This window comes from Cydia amplana, chromosome Z (assembly GCF_948474715.1).
Source record: "Cydia amplana chromosome Z, ilCydAmpl1.1, whole genome shotgun sequence".
Taxonomy (NCBI): domain Eukaryota; kingdom Metazoa; phylum Arthropoda; class Insecta; order Lepidoptera; family Tortricidae; genus Cydia; species Cydia amplana.
In genome coordinates, this window is record NC_086096.1 from 8628291 (window position 1) to 8649273 (window position 20983).

Below are 20983 nucleotides of genomic sequence, written 5' to 3' on the forward strand. Positions count from 1 at the left end.
GGCGTATGTTGACAAAGACTCCTATTTAGTGCAAAGAGTCTAAAGAATAAAAGCGAAACCTTGTATACTTCAGCCGATTTCACTTGGGCTGAAATTAAGGCGAGGGATCAGTGGTTTTTGAAATTGCGGTCGGTCTTTGTTGGCGGTGAACGTGAAACGTGGGCCTGGGCTGGGGTGTTATTCCAAATTTAAACCGAAAGCTGCTTCACGCGCACCATTATTACAGGCCAGTCGTGAAATATGAAATATTTGAAACCGTAGACATATTAGTACAAGAAAATATTCATTTTATCGAAAACGGTATTCATGACCCCGTACCTATTTGTTTTGAAAGACCTATCCCACGACACCTGACTCGTTAGGGTTGACGCGAAATACATTTCCCTAGTTAAAACCACTTTCCCTAATTAATTCTTCCGAACTGTCTTGACGAAGACGAGTTTTCGCTAGTTAAATCTAGTTTTTCGAAACGTCTTGGTGAGAGCTAATTTCAATTTGCATTTTTCAGTCAAATCTAATTACCTCAGAGTGCCTTGGTGAAAACGAAGTTTTGATGATGTATATAATTGTGTCAATTATTTATTTATTATTGAAAATATTTTTGTCACACAGCAGCGTGTCAGCCAAGTCTGCAAAGCAGACAAGCGACACACTGGCCGTGGGTTATACTTTACACATACCTTTAAACAAAAAAGCTTTTACTCCAGCAATGATCTCGCCGCCTCGGCTTACTGGTGTCACTGCCGCATATTCTGAATAAGGCGCTCTCTTTGGTGCTAAAATACGCCTATATATTAATCCGGCAGCTCCATCATATCTACGGTCACTTGTGGTCAGAAAGCCTAACGCGTGCCAAAATACCTCCTATCACTCGAATACGCAAACTCTTGCGGACTTTCTATTTTTAGTTATCGCGGTAAACCGTCAGAACATCGGGAATAACGTTCGTAAACGGAGCGCCACTGTCGTCCATGATGGCGAATCAGTCCATAATACAACAATGTCGGACGTGGTTCCGCTTAATCCTAATTGCACACGTGTGCACGTGATTAAATAACTATATTTCAGCAATATTGCGTTGGGGGAAAAGCATCTACGTTCTATGATAACCTGAAATACCGTAAAATGTGAATAGGTACGTCGAACATTTTAATTTATGATATGACCCATTTCTTACCTTGTCACATTGACAATCAATATGAAAGTGGCTACTCGCTAGAGACGTCATACTATTGTATAATACCAGCATAAGTAACCTGATTTTATGATCTGAAGTTGTCTACTTTCGCTAGATAGAAAAAAAAACATAAACATAGGAATAGCTAAGGTTTCTTAGGACTTGGTTGCTCTCCGCTCCAGCTTGTTCAACCAGTATACAGTAGGGCCTTGATAATCCGTATACATAGGCTAATCCGAACGTCACTTTATTATCACACACACACTCACGTCACATTTTTATTTTTGTTTTGTTTTTGTCCGTTTTATGTAAACCTGTTTATGTGCAATAAAGTGACATACATACATACATACAGATGACGATGAGATCATAGCCCAACTTTCGCAAGAGACTGACGAATCTGGATGTGACGAGTCTTTTATTGACGATTCTTCGGCTCTTAATGTCAAAGAAATTCCCTAATCGCAAGCTATATCGGCATTGACCACTTGTTTGGACTGGGCTGATGAATGATGCTACGTAATTTGAGGGACAAAGCCTTTGCTCTGTCAATAAATAGAACCCGGCAGACTACATTAGATGAGTTCTTAAAATGATTTGTTCGCGATTATTTTGTGTTAAGGTATTTTCTTGATTAATTTCTTTGTTTATGTTACTTTGGAGTCTCAAAAAATAGTTGTTTTTAGAATATACCATTATTTTCTTTATTCTTTTTGAAGTTTGGATTATCGAGGCCCTACATATGTATTTTCTACTGCACCTATTTGCAACTTTAAAACTGCATATAATGTGGAATTAAGGCTTCGTCACACAGGCGCGTATTCCGGGCGAGGCGTGAGCGCGGCGTGAGCGTTTTATATGTAAAAGCGGCGCGCCCCGCTCACGCCCCGCCGGAAAACGCGCCTGTGTGACGAAGCCTTTACTGCTAAGGGCTATACAACGACACCGTAGAGTGCTCAGCCAAGTTTTTCAATTTCTTAAGGTATTTTAATTAGTGATGGGTAGGACATCAATTTAAAATGAGTTTGTATGAGTACCTCATTTTCTAAAATGAGGTGTTACAATGTCTTACTTCAAATGAGGTGAGGTAAAAGATTACTGTTTCTAAGCAAGCTTCGTAAATGCCTGTCTGAGAGCGCGTACCGCGAACCAAGTTCGTCATGTGGCGTCCCTGTCACACTTACCTACGAATTTACAAGTGCGACAGAGAAGAAACACATCGAACTTCCTTTTAGTGACTGATTTCTCGCGCCATTTTGACAAGTAAGTTAGGATCAAAAAGGCGTAAGATGTATGAAAGCTTGCAGCGCTTACGCTTGTTGTCTTTCGTGTTTAATTGTTAACGTATTTTCGGTGGTGACGCGAAGCGATATTGAAGTACGTCGCGTGTCTGTCTCACTCCCTCTTTGGGTATTTCTAATTCATTGTTTCATTTTGAAAGGGTTTTTGAGGGGTTCATGTCACAGAGAGGCGGTGAGTGGTACAAACTCAACGCATTTCTCGGTGGACCTTTTGTCGTTGCAATAAGGTTTAGTAGTTCGGCAGTTGACAGTGTGCACCATTACTCGTTTCTTCATTTGAGACATTTGAGTTTTGAGTGTCGGTGAGCAGGCGAGCACCTAGCACCTCGCGCGATCCAGGGACTGGCAGGGACTCTCTTGCGAGTTTTGAGGAGTGTATGAGTTTTGAGGGTCGCGAGACTCGCGAGTGAATTTGAACGGATAAGCGTTTTTTAAAATTTGAAGTGTGTGAATGATTTGTGTGGCAAGACGTGTTTGTGATGCGCCCGAGTATTTTACTCATTTGAGTAAAATTAATAGAGGAGTGAAGTAAGACATTTTTGCGGTACGAAGTACTGCGACAAATTAACAAAATGAGTGGTACAAATGAGGTGCCTCACGAGTGAGCGACTCAACACTAATTTTAATTAACCCCCGACGCAACAAGAGATGTTAAATAGGATGTATAATGTATCTGTCTAAGGCACCGTGTCACAAAATAATCTGATTTTGACCTAGTGTTATTGACGTTATCGTTTTAAATGTAAATTGTACTGGGTAATAAATGCTATGTTGAACTGTGCTATCTCTTGATCAGCCGACCGCGTGACGCACCGGAACCTGCTGACTAATCACACAAAGAGATAATTTCCTTTGTTGTGCTTTATAGTATTGGTATGCGAACTAGGTAAACTAAACGAACCTAGAACTCCGAAGCAGTAATTAAGAATGCAGCTGTTATAAGCCATCAAAGGTATTAATTAGTACTCAACTTACCTATGTTATGTATAACTTTGGTCAGCGGCCATATCCATAAACATTATAGGTATTTAGTTATTTACTTACCAAGATCAAGCAAAGTAATGTAAGTAATTATTGTTATAGAACATTGGGTCAGGTGTAAGTGCAATAGGTAAAGTACATACCTTACTAATATTGAAGATTTAATATTACTTATAAGAATTTAATAAGATAGTCACCGGACCATCGAATTTTCCAAAGAAAATATTTATGCAGCTAGAAAACAGGTTAATTTTACTTTACTTTAAGTAAGTAGTAGGTAGCATCCATTCGTTAGCATCTGTTGGATAGGTAATAAGTATGGTATGAAGGTGTCCCAAGCCGGAGCTTTGAAAGTTGCAAGTCGGTGCGGGCCATGCGTTTAGAGCGGCGCGGCGCGGTGTTTCTCATTTCTCAACGTCTTCCTACGGGAGCCGTTTATCTATGATGAAACAGTGACGCCATGGTGTATGGTGTTGTGGAAGAGGCTTCGCGCGCGACGTTGCCGCTCCGGCGCCGAATGGCTGTGCGGAGCGCCTACCGCGGGCCACGGGCCGAGCCGCGCCGACACCCGTCATATCGCGCGCCACCTTCCTTCGGGCGGCCGTGTCCCGTTCCCGCGCGCCGCCACAAACTTAAACTCGCTTTCTGCCGCTCAAAACCTGTTTGAAACAAAAAATATCTCGATTATAACTTAACTGCAGGACTCGATTTACTTCCTAATGACCATTAATGTACTTTCTAAGAGAGTTGACATCATGTTTCAGTGATAACTTCGACAAACTTGAACAAAGTTAACAACTATTGGTGTTGTTGTGTAAGCTCGCAGGCATGACTGAACGAAGCTCGCGCTAAACCGGTAAGTTAAACGGACTTTTCTTGAATTGTATCTATTTGTGAACGTGTGCAGTGTGAAATAAACGCTTCATTCTGTGTTCGGGTCAAGCCGAGACTTCTGCGAAGAGTGCGATGTAAATAGTTAAATGGTAATCAGTTGATGACTAATCAATGTCCATTCCTTGGTGTGTGGTCTATGTGTATTTTACTGTCCGAGCGCGGAGCGGTCGAGTTGCATTCCCGGTGCGCAGGCGGCGATCGCAGGTTTAACAAAGAACTTATTTAATAAGTTGATTCTCGGAACCTGCCCGCCTGACACTTACAAAGCTATTGTCACCGCGTGTTATCAACTGCCTATCGCATTACTTTGATTGTCTCGTGTTGTGCAACGGGAACCTCCTTGAATGTTGCACTTCAATTTCAAGAACTGTGAAGTGTAAATAAAGTTCAGTTTTGTCGTCCGCTTAGGTCTATTCTATTGTAGCTGATGAAAATAAATTAGTAGCCATTTCATCACGAGCAGTTGGTACGGGGGCGAGTTGAACAAGTTTAGTTTAGACGAGCGGTTAGTTGTTGTTGTTGACTTAAACCCAGCTTTTGTGCTGGAAACATTTGTTCTTAAATGTAACTTATCATACTTAGTTGTAATTATATTCGTATTTATTTCTGGATAATTAACAATGTAGTACATCTCGCTCGCTTGCCAATGTACGCGAATTTAGAGCCGCCATAAAAGAAAAAATCACCAACTGTCACGATGACACTTCATATAGTTTAGAGTATTCATACACTAATTGGGAAGTAACCATGGATCCATGGTTACTCGAGGAGGGTGGGGATATCCCTTATCCAGAAATAAATACTTCATATAATCAGGATTGAACTTCACTTCAGGTAAGTTCGTTTAATCCTATAATTATATTCGTATTTATTTCTGGATAATTAACAATGTAGATGTTTAGAGAAGAGAATTAAATAATTTGTAAAAACCAAATATCTCAAAAATCTACCCAAAAACAAGCACTTGTCTTTTTGGTAAGAATATACATATATATCTATATATCTATATATCTATAATGGATACCTATCTCTATATATCATCAAAGGTAAACTAAACATAAGTTGCTATGAGACATCTTAAAGTAGATCAATGTTAAAATAAAAATTCTCCTTCCTATGACATGGGAATTATCAACAATAAAATTAGAGTCTGCTATTTTAATAGGTAAATACTTTGAGAATCAAAGATTTACTGTATACAAAATTTTGAACATGTAAATATATCTAATAAATAAGTATCTAACAAAAGTAGCAGACTAGTTATCTGAAGCATCCCTCCATTATATTAAAACATTAAATTCACTGGTGAGACCTGCCCTTATGATCTTTACCTTATCCAATGTGAGACATGATAATTGTCATATGTAAAGAAAATATAGAAATATTATTACCCCCTCTTTTAGTACTAAATAGCATCTAAGTAATGTATGATATATAAATATAAAGCCTCCATAAAAGAAAGAAGACATGTGAATGGCTACTAAAATACCTTGTACTTTCTTGTTACTTGTCTAAGATACGTAAGACAAGGTTTTAAGACATTATGATGCCATATTTTTCTCTTATATTGTATTCGTTTATTCCAATAAATACATAATTTCATTTTATTAAAATTGTGTCAATAGTCATAGGTTCTGGGCATCACCCAGTAAGTAAAATCTTGACACTATTAATTTTTCTTAGCTAAGGTCTTCAAAGAGTTTTGCTATTCTAAGTAAACATAAAAATAAATGTACTAGCTATTTGTTGAAACATGAAGTAACTACCCCTGTAATCTTAGTTTCAAATTCTCAAGTTGATTTATTATTCGTGTCATACACCCTTAAATATACTCGCATTGCTTCTCATGCATGCAATTAAGCGTAATTGATTGCATGTCCATATTCTAATCCGAATAAACTCTTCTTTCCCCGTTTGGAGAATCTTGAGACATGTTTGGAGCTGTTTAAACTAAATATAGTAAATTTGTTACTACATGGTGACTTAACACCAGATAGTTTACGTTAGAAGGGATTAAGTACCCTTATTTAAAATATTGTTAAGTACTTAACTAAGCTAAGTAAGTATTCACTTGCTTACTTGCTAATTATGCTAAACGGGGTATTACCAATTATATAGCCTACACTTAAAATACGATAAATTGCTTTCCTAGCTACAACAAGTTTCACTTTGTATTATATTTTAATAATTTATTTCCTCATCATCATCATCCTATCAGCCAGAGGACGTCCACTGCTGGACATGGGCATAGGGAATATTTTATTTAAGTACTTATTATAAATATCTACAGGTACTTATATAAAAAGATGATCCTGTTGGGTAACATTCTTTCAATTATTTGTTCTAGTATTTCTCACCACTACAGAATCTAAGAAAATAAGCAGTTTAAACCAAAACAACATGTAATTAGGTAAAATAATGTAAAACATTTATTTAGGGACTGTGTGAATTATAAAACCACACATATGTATGTGGATCGGTCTGTGACGTTTCGTGTATTATCCCATAATAAAAACCGCAAATCACTTGTAAGTGACATATGTTCGTACTTCGTATGTTGTACATATGCATACACCTCGAGAATTCTAAATAGGTACTAAGAAAAACAGAAAATGACTATTTATATAACATAGTCATGAGTTATTATGGATCGACAGTTTGTCTATAATGCTCTGTTAAGTGCCCAAAAATATCTTCATAGATCAGCTTGAACAGTCGTAAGACTGCTGAGAGGTGTAACTATCTATCCACTTTCTGTTGGATCTTTCTGATCATATGCGTACAGAGAGTATAAAGAAAAGCATATAAATGCAACAAAATGATCTGTTGTACATTTTATTATACTTTTGAAATTGTTTCAATTCACTACTGATTATTTATACATTTATAATTGATTAATTAGATCATTAGAGATAAAAGAAAAATATCTATTGCTCATTATGGCATAAAATGGGCATAAAGCATAATTTTACTTTCGGAATCCAATCCTTCTTTCATTTCAGCTCTACTATTGATAATTGTCTCCGATGGACCTGACCCATTATCATTAGCCCCCCAACCGTTCAAAGTAAATTTACAGTACCAAGAGGTATCAAACATTCTAACACAAATATAAATAAATACGTAAGTAATTATATTATCTTCATTTTATGTTCTGGGCTTAATTTGGCTAAGCCCGTTACTGTTTTAAAAAGTCAAGGATTCTGCTATAGAGATTTGTTACTACACTACTGTTCAAAAGTTGGGAAATGTAATATAGCTATTACATACTTACCTATAAACCTAGCTAATTATCTACCTACCTACCTACTTATATTATATTACATACCAACCTAACCATTTCTCTTTCTTATCACAAATGTATTCAAGTCTGCCATTTAATGGGCATAAACTTGTGCTAAACTGAACCCTATCATTTTGTAAAAGGGTTCCAAAAAATAAATAAATGTTACCACTGGCTTATAAAGGTCTGAAAGTTTGATAAATAAATGAGTTTGAAGCGTTGGGCTATAATTTAATTGATATTAAATATCCATCCAATGGCTGACTGATTAAGATTTCATATGTAGGTATAGTTTCGGTATTGTATCCTTGTTCACCTACAGTCTTGTATTTTATACAACATACTTCTCATTATCTTACATTTGAAAGTAATAATAAACTCACTTAATTCAGTATATAATATCTTTATATATCTTTTGAACATTTTCACCGAAGGCAATTGGGCTTCAAGAACTTAAAATTCCCATGCTCAACTGACTGAGCTATCCGGGGACATTTCATAATTTTGTTCACACTATAATTGTGACATTTTGGCTAAAATAAATTAGTAGCCCTTGAAGGGTTATGTTATGATGTTATGATATTAGAATTTTTTAGTAAACTTGTATGGCAATTTACCAAACTGCCTGAAAAGGGAACAAGTTATCCATATTCACACAATATGATATATTATTATGAAACACGCTCAAGCTATAGTAAACTTGTAAGAGTGAAAAAAGTATAAGCCATTAACCCCAGGATATGACCTTCACAATAAGGCAGTGGTTTGGATCTAGTCCTTATAAAGGCTGTTAAATAGCATTCTTTTGTACACTAGTATGTGTGTGCTGAACACTGCCACGGCACTTATTTATTTTATTATATTAGTGCAGGTTACAGAAGTTTTGATTAGCAAAGAAATAATAAAAATGGTAGGCCATTCTTAAGCCTTAAAAGGGTTCAGCATATATTATAAATGCTTAGCATATACATTAATCCAGAGGCATTATTCCAACAGCATCCAGAATATTGTTATTATTTGTAAACAGTAAGTAGATGCTTAATTAGCATACAATTTGTTTAATGCCGCTAGCGGGCTTGCTAATGACAGAATATCATCTATATCAGAATATGCTTGTAAATGATACAGGATCACATCCATGAGTGTGACGAAATTCATGCACTGAATTTCAAGTGCTAATGTCATTATAAGAAATTATTAGGTAATACAAAACAATTCACAAATGTAACGCTGCAAGTGTGATTGGGGCCTTTGGACCCGGCATGGCTCAGAACAGGTTTTAGTTCTTAAGTTTTGTATGTACGTATTTATATTATTGAAATAAATAAAAAAACTTTTCCCATTCACAAATTATCATCCCACGGATGAGGTGTTTCTTCACATTTAATCCATTTTATTATTGAATAGTGATACTCGTGCTCGTCCCACGGACGAAGGGCTCCTTGCTATGCAATAAGCATTATATTATAGTCAAAGTGAGTTGAAAAAGATCTGACCTTCGTTCCACGAACAAAGCACAATGTTGCCACGCAACATGTGGATATTTTCAAGCCAACATTTCAAACAATGTCCCACGGACCTAAGTCTATGTTCTCTATAGAACGAAGCACAAAATGTCGCTACGCGATATGTGAATATCTTTAAGTCAACACCTCCAACAATGTCCCACGGACATAGACAAGCTCGTCACACGAGAATGTATAAAAACTTTGTATAGGTACTCTATAATAAAGTGAGGTTAAGTATGTAAATATCTTTAAGCCAACACCTCGAACAATGTCCCACGGACATAGACAAACTCGTCACACGAGAATGTATAAAAACTTTGTATAGGTACTCTATAATAAAGTGAGGTTAAGTACATGACTTGTATCAGAAGTCCAAGTTTCCCCACGGGAGCACTCTTAGCACCTTCTAGCTGCAAGAATTTAGAAAATGAAAACTACTTTTGTTTACTAGCTGACAAATGCTGTCCGTAAAGATGTACAAGGCTGTACAATGTACTTACCACAGTCCGTGGTACTTACGTTGCGATATTTACAAATTTCATTTTCCATGTACACATTGCACTGTATATAGACCTTTTAGGTATAACTGCATGGGAAAAACTAGTAATTACTCGATAAAACTTAATTTTTAATAACTATGCGACAGATGCGTTACGGCGCGCGCAAAATATATGGAGTGTCATCGTGACAGTTGGTGATTTTTTCTTTTATGGCGGCTCTAAATTCGCGTACATTGGCAAGCGAGTAAGGTAAGTTCGTTTAATCCTATAATTAATGCTTAGCGAATTCTTTTTGATTACATTTAACCACCACTGATCACAAAGCATAACTATCGTAATCTGTGGGACGAGTTGTTTTTAGGTTTCACATACTTACTTACCTACTTACTACATTTCTAACTAGAAAACCCATACTCTTATGACTGAGTGAGCTGACTGTAAAACCGTTAACTTTGCATCTCTTAACCTAAAACGTTCACATTTCATACGTTCAAGTTTAACTTGGTATAGTACGGCTCTTCTGAGGTGAACTTTTCGCTTCGAACCTTAATCTTTCAAACAAAGGCCATTGTCTTTATTATCGCAAAACCGCTTGCTCCCGACTTAGCACGTGCCAGTACAACATTCATATTGAAAAACAACCGGTATCGTCATAGTATTAAGGTTCAAATTTAATGTCACTGATATTCTATATATATTACGTTTTGGTAGTGTAGGAGGGTCATTCTCTCATTTCGTGCAAATCGGTGAGATTCTCTCGATTTGTAATTTTTCTTTTAAATGGTAAACTTTTGAGTTTCGTCAATTTGTGGATTCATTTATTAACATTTTTCTGCTAAAGGCACCTTTGTAACGTTATTACTTTTCATTTAATAAGGCTACTGGTAATGAACTACGCGCTGGTAATGAATTCGGCCGAGATGGTAATTTTATCAGTGGACGGTAATGAAACAAACTTATGAAATCGAACATAAAAAAACTGCATTTCAAGAAAATTAACACCAATTAAAATCAACAATATTAAAAACATGTGTCTTAAGCACTGCGGAGATGATCAAACCGACTTGACATACACTTGGGGTTGACAAACTCAACTTATAATGTTCAAGCTAGATGGTACATTTACCATTTACTTATCATCATTATAAGTCGAGATTGTCAACCCCAAGTGTTTGTTAAGTCGGTTTGATCATCTGCGCACCATATCACATAAAACATAGTTTTCAAATTTTCAAAAATTAGCATAGACAAAATATATTTAAATCATTCGCGTTTTGTACCTATGTAATTTTTTTCTCTCATTCTCTCATCTCATTCAAACAAACTTGATAAGTTAAGCCGTTTATGAGTTATCGCTAAAAGTTTTCCCTTCTTATTTTATTTAAAAGCCTGGCAACCCTTATTTGTGACCGGATTTTCGCAAGCAACCCTACAACCATATAGTAGTGACCGGAAAAAGATAGGCAACCTAGTTGATTTATATTGTACAAGTTGTATACTTTCCATTGGAACTTATTTCGTTTGTCAGACAGATCGGTGAAATTTGAAAAAAATTTTTTTTTTTCAAAAAATAATTAAAAATAGTCTTGACCATATTTCTTTAAGCAACCCTATTTATTTATGTTCAGGAACATATTTTCTTTCATAATATGTAAGTTTCATACGTCAGACATATCGGTGAAGGTCGACCATCTTAGACTACAAAGGCTCCCCGGTTGGGCTCCCCTATTATCATATACATTTTTAAATGTTTATAACAACGTAATATTTATAATAACTAAGCCTCTTTCCATTAAATGCACTGCCTCGAATATATTATCATTACCTTCTTAAGTCATTCATTACCTTCCCCAGTAAAATTGGAAGGAAAAGAAGTGAATGAAACCGATATGAATGAAGTTTTGGAAGTTTTTGTCGCCTACATCAGTTGGCATCAGACCTTAATTTTGCAGAATAAACCATCTGAAAGGCGACACTAAAACACTTCATTACGTATAATTGTAATAATGTACACTTGCTACTTACTGTATAAATCACGCGATGGCGATGAAGACTAACGAGAACCACACTTCTTCCCGACCCGAGAGATCGTATATATTTTCGCTAACAGCGGCACACGGTCGTCCACTACGAGATCACACGGCCAACTGACTGACGAACAATGTGTTGCATCGGCGGTAGGCGCTATATACCCTCGCTATATAGCAAAATATAGCTAATCTATTTCTCACGTCGGTAATGAAGAAATTACTTGAACCATACACTTATAAGGCTGTATAGTTTTTATTATTTATTTCTAGCTTCTAATATTATACGATTTAAAACATAACTAAATAAGTCATTTATTGAACAAACAACGAATTTTCTATTAGTAGTATCTTAAGGTTAAAATGTAGGTCAAAGTTATATCTTCACGCGTTACATGTAGAGATGAATGAAAAAATTGGGTGTTAATTGTACATATAAAGAAAATACATACCTTTTTAGAATTGTTCATTGGAGAGACATATACTTTAGGCCCTATGTTACAACCTTGCATTAACAGATATTTGAAAACGCCACCACATTTTTGGTAAATTTCCGAAAACACCGATTTGCACGAAATGCGAGAACGACCCAGGACGATAGACCGCCCCGAAGCGATACGGCACTCATATTATTTTGATACTTAGTGTGGTGTTAAAAATGAAACACGGTTATTTATGATAAAGCGTTGTATATTTGTTATATAACAAAATCTAAGGTAACAATGTAAATTTAAGATTAATAAGTTTAACATAGGTATAATCAACATTTTTCCGTGTAGGTATATAAACAGTTATACGTACTACTAGATAAAATCGTGTCATAAAAAATCAGATATAATCAATTTCTTTCTTATATTATAACCGACCTTTCTTCTGACCGTTGACACGTGACGTTTTGTTAGAAAAGCTGTACGCTTCAAAGCTCCACGTTTGCCTTATCAGTGTTTTTATTGTTACTATGCGTCGGCATCACATCAGAGGTGCTAATTTCACAGTATCATTATTTTAAAGATAAGAAAAAAATAACAATGCTTGCAGCTGCACCTTTGTAAATTATTACATTTACCACCGCAAGCTAATAATTTAAATAAAACAATATAATAAATAACCACGTTTCATTTTTAACACCACACTAAGTATCAAAATAATATGAGCGCCGTATCGCTTCGGGGCGGTTTATCGTCCTACACTACCAAAACGTAATATCTAGAATATCAGTGACATTAAATTTGAACCTTAATACTATGACGATACCGGTTGTTTTTCAATATGAATGTTGTACTGGCACGTGCTAACTGGGGAGCAAGCGGTTTTGCGATAATAGAGACAATGGCCTTTGTTTGAAAGATTAAGGTTCGAAGCGAAAAGTTCACCTCAGAAGAGCCGTACTATACTTACCTATGTAGTGAAGATGCATATTATAGGTAAGTAGGTACCTACATAACTAACGCATAATGCATAAAGGCCTGTGCACACCGGCTGCGTGTGCATGACGTGCGCGTGCAGCGTTGTAGTATACAGATCCTGATGAGAGACGGCACACCGGCCGGCTCCAACATTTTAGCGCACGCGCACGTGCACGTCACGCACACGCAAGTCGCTGTGCACAGGCCTTAAATTCTACAAGCGCAATATTGACCACTGCGCGACTGACATTGCGCGACTGTGACGCCCGTCTTGCAGCTACGGCTATAACGCACAGGAATTTATTTATTATTGACCATTTTAAACTATAACGCGGTAATCTTACTTGCCTACACTACTACGTAGTTAGGCATTAAGTATTTAACACCAACAATTTTTAAAGCTCTCGTGGTTTCGAGACATTTTTATTGAAATAAATTTTACCATTGAGACATAAATAAAGAACCACTTTAGGCTTCAAGAAAAAAGGCTTATAAATTAAATTTTGAGTATCGAGTCTACAAAGTCTTCTTTGAGAAATCCCCGTGGAGCTTATTAGCAGTACCTAAGAAACTTTGAAAATAGAAAAGGGATGTTATTTATTGCGAGTGTTCAAAGAAAACGCAAACAAATTATATTTCGATGGCATTTATTTGCCAAGAATAGAAGATCATTGTCTTACCGTTTTCATTCAACAATAAGTTCAGTGTGAATGCAGCAGTTAGGCTTGTAGGTAATACGTTTAATATCTCAATAAAAATCATTGTTCGTTAAGACTCTTCAATTGAGTTCTCTGCTTTAAGACTCGGCTCAGTTTTTCAGACTAGTCATTTAAGTCGAAACTTGAGTTCTTCTCGAGTCAAGAGTCCTTCTGTAAAGACCTGAGTTCTTTAAAGATAACAAATGAAATACTCTTTCTTGCACACCTCAATATAAGAAAACAGAAACACAAGCAGAGGTAAACAAAAGGCGGTCTTATCGCTAAAAACTAACTCTTAAATTACCTATGTAGGTACCTATATAAATTTGTGAAAACGCATTGTCTTCATATGAAATTCACACATCATTCAATAAATTCTATTTCCTTAGTGTTAATTTAGATAAAACATAAGTAAGTACATTTTTTTGACGAAATCTATCCGGAGGCTTGAGTCTTTTTGAGTTGCGCTTAAAAGACTCAATAAAGGACTCGATTCTGGTTCGGGGCTTAAAAGACTCGGAACTTTCGCGTAAAAACGAGTCGAGTTCTTCACATTTAGACTCAAAAGACTCGATAGGAACTCGAGTCCGACACTAATAAATATAATTTTAATAATTTACGTGCTGTTAATATTTAGATGAATTCGTCCAACACGTGTTTAAATAATAATAATTTATGTACTTCAGATGAACTCGTCCAACTCGTGTTTAAATAATAATAATTTGTATACTGCTGACAGGGCCTCGCTAAACAGCGCAGTGTGCTACTAGAATTATTGTATAGAGATTCATAATGAATTTAATGATTTTAGTCTTCAAGATTTACTTAATTTATGTTGTTTGATAAAACAATTCAGAGAATCGAGCAATTACGTCAAAAGGAATTCACGAACATTAACTTTTTTATAATAAATATTAAACAGTCTGTTCTCACTTCTATATTTGGCACATCTATTAGGACAGCGGTTCTCAATTTGGCTTGTAAGAGTCTGCTTACCTATATAAGATATCCTGTTCAAATGTGAAAAAGCTTCAGAGTAAGGTAAAATAGGCGTTGGAAAATACATTTTTTCACTAAAACTACTAAAATGAGATTGTTTGATCTTTTTACACGATGTTTCATAAGTCGTGATCAGAAAAATGTGTTTCTGTACGTTAAGTAGGTACCTATAATCGTAGGTACCAAGAATATTCATAAATCTGTATTTTATCAGAAGCAATCACATGGATGGGCATCCCACAAATAAATAATAAAATACTGTATCAATTATTATCCTTTTTAGGGTTCCGTAGCCAAATGGCAAAAAACGGAACCCTTATAGATTCGTCATGTCTGTCTGTCCGTCTGTCCGTGTATGTCACAGTCACTTTTCTCCGAAACTACATATAAGAACTATACTGTTGAAACTTGGTAAGTAGATGTATTCTGTGAACCGCATTAAGATTTTCACACAAAAATAGAAAAAAAACAATAAATTTTTGGGGTTCCCTATACTTAGAACTGAAACTCAACATTTTTTTTTCATCAAACCTATACGTGTGGGGTATCTATGGATAGGTCTTCAAAAATGATATTGAGGTTTCTAATATCATTTTTTTCTAAACTGAATAGTTTGCGCGAGAGACACTTCCAAAGTGGTAAAATGTGTGTCCCCCCCCCCCCTGTAACTTCTAAAATAACAGAATGATAAAACTAAAGAAATATATGATGTACATTACCGTGTAAACTTCCACCGAAAATTCGTTTGAACGAGATCTACGAGGGGTGTTCAAAATATTCTCGGTATGAGAATGAAAACAAACAAGTACGAAAAGTTTGATATTTTTATTTTTCAATATACTCCCCCCCTATGTTCATACACTTAAAAGATCGATCAATTATTTTTTTTAATCCTGCATAAAAATATTTTTTATCTTTGGTGTAAAAATGCTCCTCCACTGCCGCCTTCAATGCTTCATCATCGGAAAATTTATTTCCACGCAGATCCTTTTTAAGATTGGGGAACAAAAAGAAGTCGCTGGGGGCTAAGTCCGGACTATACGGTGGGTGAGTAACAGTTTCAAACCCACATTCAACAATAGCTGCCTTGGCAATATGAGCAGTATGGACGGGGGCGTTGTCATGCAGAAGCATAACACCTTTGGTTAACTTTCCTCGCCTCTTTTCTTTGATTGCATCCTTTAATTGACGTAGAATGTTAGCGTAGTACTGTCCTGTGATATTTACACCTTTTTCTTTATAATCGATCAGTAATACTCCTTCACAATCCCAAAATATCGTGGCCATGACCTTGCCAGCTGAAGGGATGACCTTGAACTTCTTGGGATGAGCTGAACCCTTAATGTGCCACTGCATGGACTCTTGTTTACTCTCTGGGTCATAATGATGAACCCAGGTTTCATCTCCAGTAACTATTCTTTGCAGCACCTCATCAGGATTTTCACCGCACAGGTCAATAAAATCGGAACAACAAGCTACACGCATGTCTTTTTGAAGCCGAGTCAGCATTCGCGGAACCCATCTTGCACTTACTTTTGACATATTAAGATGGTCATGGATAATATCATGTACGGTACCAATAGAGAGATTGGTTACTTGTGCTATAGATTTTACCTTCACTCGACCATCTTCCAATATAAGTTTTTCCACTTTATCAATATTTTCTTGTGAAGTAGCTACTACAGGCCGGCCAGGTCTAGGGTCGTCTTCAACACTCTCCCTTCCACGTTTAAACTCGCTTAACCACTTTTGAATGGTAGATAAAGAAGGAGCAGACTCACGGTAAACACAATCCATTTCCTCTTTTATGGTTTTTTGATTTTTACCCTGTTTTGTCAAGAATTTTATCACGCATCGATGTTCTAATTTAGTTAACATTGTCAATTCCCACATGATGTTCATGTTTGTTCAGCAATTGCAGAAAAACAAAAGAACATCTCGGTTCGAATTATACTTTTTTTTAATGTCAATGAATAAACCTTAGCGGCCAGTAACGAAAGAAATTTTAGAAGAGGTTGTAAGATATCAATACCGAGAATATTTTGAACGCCCCTCGTAGTAAGTAGTTTTTTTTTAATACGTCATAAATCGCCTAAATACGGAACCCTTCATGGGCGAGTCCGACTCGCACTTGGCCGCTTTTTAAGTAGTAGTTTTAGTTTTGTAGGTAGTTTTAATTTTATTTAGGTTATTTTATTGTTATTTTATACTTATGTTGTTGTTCAATAAAATTATTATTTAATTTAATATAATAAATACACATGTATTATGGGTAGGGTTAACTATGATTTTATCAGAATGTCGGACAATTCCGAAATTCTGACATAATTCCATAAAGTTTCGGAGTCAGCGGCAACCAGGTGGCAACCAAGCGGCCTACGGAGCCTAGGACGCCTGTATCTACAATCCAATTTAAAATCACCTTAATACACCAGGATTCGAAGCCATGAACTTCATAAGTCCTTAATGTTACCGACTAGATCAAACTCTTTATCAACGAAATTAACTAGTATCAACTAGCTAATTCCCCATAGACGACGTAATAAAATAAAAGTTAACGAATTCCGGGCGAATGAAAATACACTGTCTCTCAAAATTCGACGAATAAGACCTTAACGATGCCGTTACTCGACAATGGTTCCTTCCGAAGAAACAACGAGGCAAATAAGGACGTCTTGTGCGTGGGACTGTTTATTTGTTTAGATCTTACCTACATACAACCCGTTGGGTCCTAATAGTCCACGCGATCCAATATCATACAAGTATGACGAAAACATTTAAATGTAATCCATTGTGTTAATATTAAATAAACATTTTCCTTTTAATGTTTCCGTATTAATAGGAGTCTTTCGAGTCGAGTCGAGTCTCGAGTCTTTAACGAGATTTTCTTTTCGGTCTCGTAGTTTCAAGTGGCCAATGTGATGGTACATTCAATTAATTACATATCGAATAAATCAAGTGACCCTTTATCAAAAATTATTGCTGAACTTCTGTCAAGTCATTTGTGATGCTGCTTATCGCTATATAAAGTCGTTTTGTCACAGACATTGTAAGCAGACTCAATCTACTTTGTCTCAATAATCATGCGCTGAATATTTCTTGATTTGTAAGTAACTATTAGGTACCTATTTACTACAAAGCTAAAAAAATAGATTTAATTTATGTGTGCACGAGCACGAGTGTGTACTCGTATTGTAAACTAGGTAGTACATACTTGTATTGATATATAAGTTAGAGAAAGATATTTTTTTAAACTTAATACAAATGAAAAAAATAACGACGTATGTCACTGAAACCACTGTTTTTCACTAGCACTATTGTGACGGTATTTACGGCGCTCAGATTTTAATATACCGGAAGCTCAATATAAATTAAGTAATACCAAATGGCAACATATCCAACTGGCGACATCATATGGCAAGCAAGTCTTTTGTAATTTTCTCAAATCGGATTGTACTCCTGGTATTCAAACTAATCGCTGTACGTACGACATCTATTAAAGCTTTATGTCTATGCTTGATTTACACGATAAATTAATTGCTAAGGCTAAGCCACTCTGAGATTTATTAGTCTGGGCTTGCTAGTGACAATGACATGCCAACATGAGAAATTAAATGACCCAAGGGATGATAATGAAGGTCTTCGCTTTGGCTGTGTACCTTCATTTTATTTTGACTAATTAACACATTTTATAATACATTTTTGTTTTCGTAATCTATACGAGTATATGTATTTGTATACATTTCTAAATGTGTATGTCCTGACTGATTGACTTATCAATGTTGAGCATAAACCTAGAAAGTTAGGTACGAAGATAAAAAGGTACAAGTATTATTTTAAGCTCGGAACCTGAAACTTCGTAAAAAGATATTGCAGCATTTTTGAAATTTCGTTCCTTAACGGGTTAAGAGTTACTAATGATACTTTTTGCTAAACAATGTTCATGGAGATTGATAACTAACGTAAAAATCCACGCGGACGGAATGGCGGGCCTCAGCCAGTATATACGTATACTTGGTCAACCAGATCTAGACAGTACAAAAAGGCGGCAAATTTGAAAAATGTAGGCGCGATGGGATATCGTCCCATAGAAAATTAGAATTTCGCGCCCTTTTTTACTAACAAGATTTGGTTGACCAGCTATATTTGCAACAACGTCCATTGTTAATTTGCGATATAATAAATAAATAAAATTTGCGATTATGGTTATTTGGGCAAACAAAAATTGCGTACAAATTTGTATAACTACACGCTACATATAAATGTGAAGATTTATCTTACTCTATGGTGTACAGTGGCGGATTTGCCCTAAGGCCCTGTAGGCCCCGGCCTAGAGCGGCAAGATATTAGGGGTGACAGTCTATAAATGGGTGCTGAGAAAGGGGCAGCTAGTAGTTACAGGGCCTGGGGCCTAGGCCAGCCAACACTGCAAATCCGCCACTGATGGTGTACAAACATCTGTACACGCAATCTGTACTTTCTTTCACATGCAAGTTGCGGAAAGTCTCTAAAAAGTTGGAAAAGTTTGTAGAAATAGATGCTCATTTTAATTTATCTTTACGCGTCCCGCCTTCCCCACATAGGACGATTCATTTAACACAACTGTTAAAATTAATGCTGGCTGGAATTAAGAATCTCGTCGTAGTGCTATTTTCTAAAAGGTTTATGTTCTAAAGGTTTAGGTATGTGTTAAGTAAAATTAAATTTATACTACTACTAATACTAGTAACCCGTATCACTAAATGCAGGCAATGCCAAGTTGTGAATTAAAAGAGAAGCATTGCAAACTTATCACAAATAATTCACAAAACTAGGATGTTATTAAATACCTATGAGTATAAGTCTAGTGAATTTATATTCGATTTACTTCATATTTTTGACTGGACGTTAAAATACAAAACTGTCAAAATCGAGTTTTCTGTTGGCAATACAACCGCGTTCTCATTCCGTCGTTTCTCGACATTTGCCTAGTATTCCCAATAGAATGGAATTTAGTTCTGAAATTTGATCCGATAATGTTCGCTACTACTAACGTGGTTTGATTTGTGGATTCATATAAATAAACCTTTCAATTATGCTGATCCGAATGAATTAGGATTAATTAGACTGAACAGTCCCTATTTGATTCCCATTTGAATCAGGCTGTATTATCGAAAATGTTTATTTATAGCCATATTCCAACAAGATACTTAAAAATAATGACTTGTCCAATTCGATTTCACAATTCATGCGATTTGTTTTTACTCGTAGTTGTTGTTTTGTATTGCCAAGGTACTTTGCTTGTTACTGGGATAAGCCGTCTTTTCTTTTCTTTCCATTCATTTCCTTTAGCTCCTACTTTGCCTAATCCTTACAATACCGTCGTCGGCTCTCTTATAAAACCCACACTTTTGCCAAATCGCTTGCTGTCTCATTCTATGACAACCACACCACAAGGCACCCTGCCAAGGAGTGTTCCGTCTAGATTTGAGTTGAGGACGCACTATGTATGTTACTATCGGAATACCTATGCTGGTGTCACGAATGTAGTTATGGGAATATATGGAGTGGAACTGGGTGTAGCTTTATTGAATTTTACAATTAAAAAAAAAAGGATAAACATTCGGCTCACAGTGAGGTTTGTAATTCATGACATGATATCAAAAAAATATCTTTTACACCACACCGACTCGTAAAGGCTCTCTTTATTCTCCAAAAACTAATGAATAGTTTCAGTTGGATCTATATCTGAATCCCTGAAGTCTTTTCTCCTATCTTTGCATTCCCTAATATTGTTTGTCATAATGATCAGTTGTCCTAACAGTAAAAACCCTAAATTTGGTTTCCCTAATTATTGATTACTTATCCTAATGTAATTAAGCATATTTTCTTTTTTGCGAGGGTCGCAGTTCTAACCCTAACCTAACCCACTTTTGTGGCAGCAAGTTCTAAAACCTAACCATTTTTCAGAACCTTACATTATGGAAAATAATCGTTATGACAATTGATCGTTAGGGCATGTGCCCATTAGGACAAACCAGTTAGGGCAAGTGACTTTAGGACAAACGTTGTTAGGGATTCAGAATGACACCCGTTTCAGTTTATCCACAAGAGTGGCAAGTAATTTAATGCAAATTGCGAGTTGCCACCTCACGTCGGAATTTACTTTTGTGATGATTTTGCTTGATATATATTATAATGTTTGATAGTATGTATTATACCTATGTATT

The 20983-nt window shown here is 36.1% G+C and overlaps 1 protein-coding gene across 1 annotated transcript in view; it reads left to right on the forward strand.

Annotated features, from left to right (window-relative positions):
• The first annotated feature begins 4013 nt into the window (after positions 1-4013).
• Positions 4014-20983, forward strand: part of LOC134661454 (carboxyl-terminal PDZ ligand of neuronal nitric oxide synthase protein) — a 212510-nt gene continuing 195540 nt past the window's right edge. The window contains exon 1 of the mRNA XM_063517552.1: positions 4014-4315. The gene's annotated coding sequence lies outside the window, so the exon portion shown is untranslated. The remainder of the gene's footprint in view (positions 4316-20983) is intronic.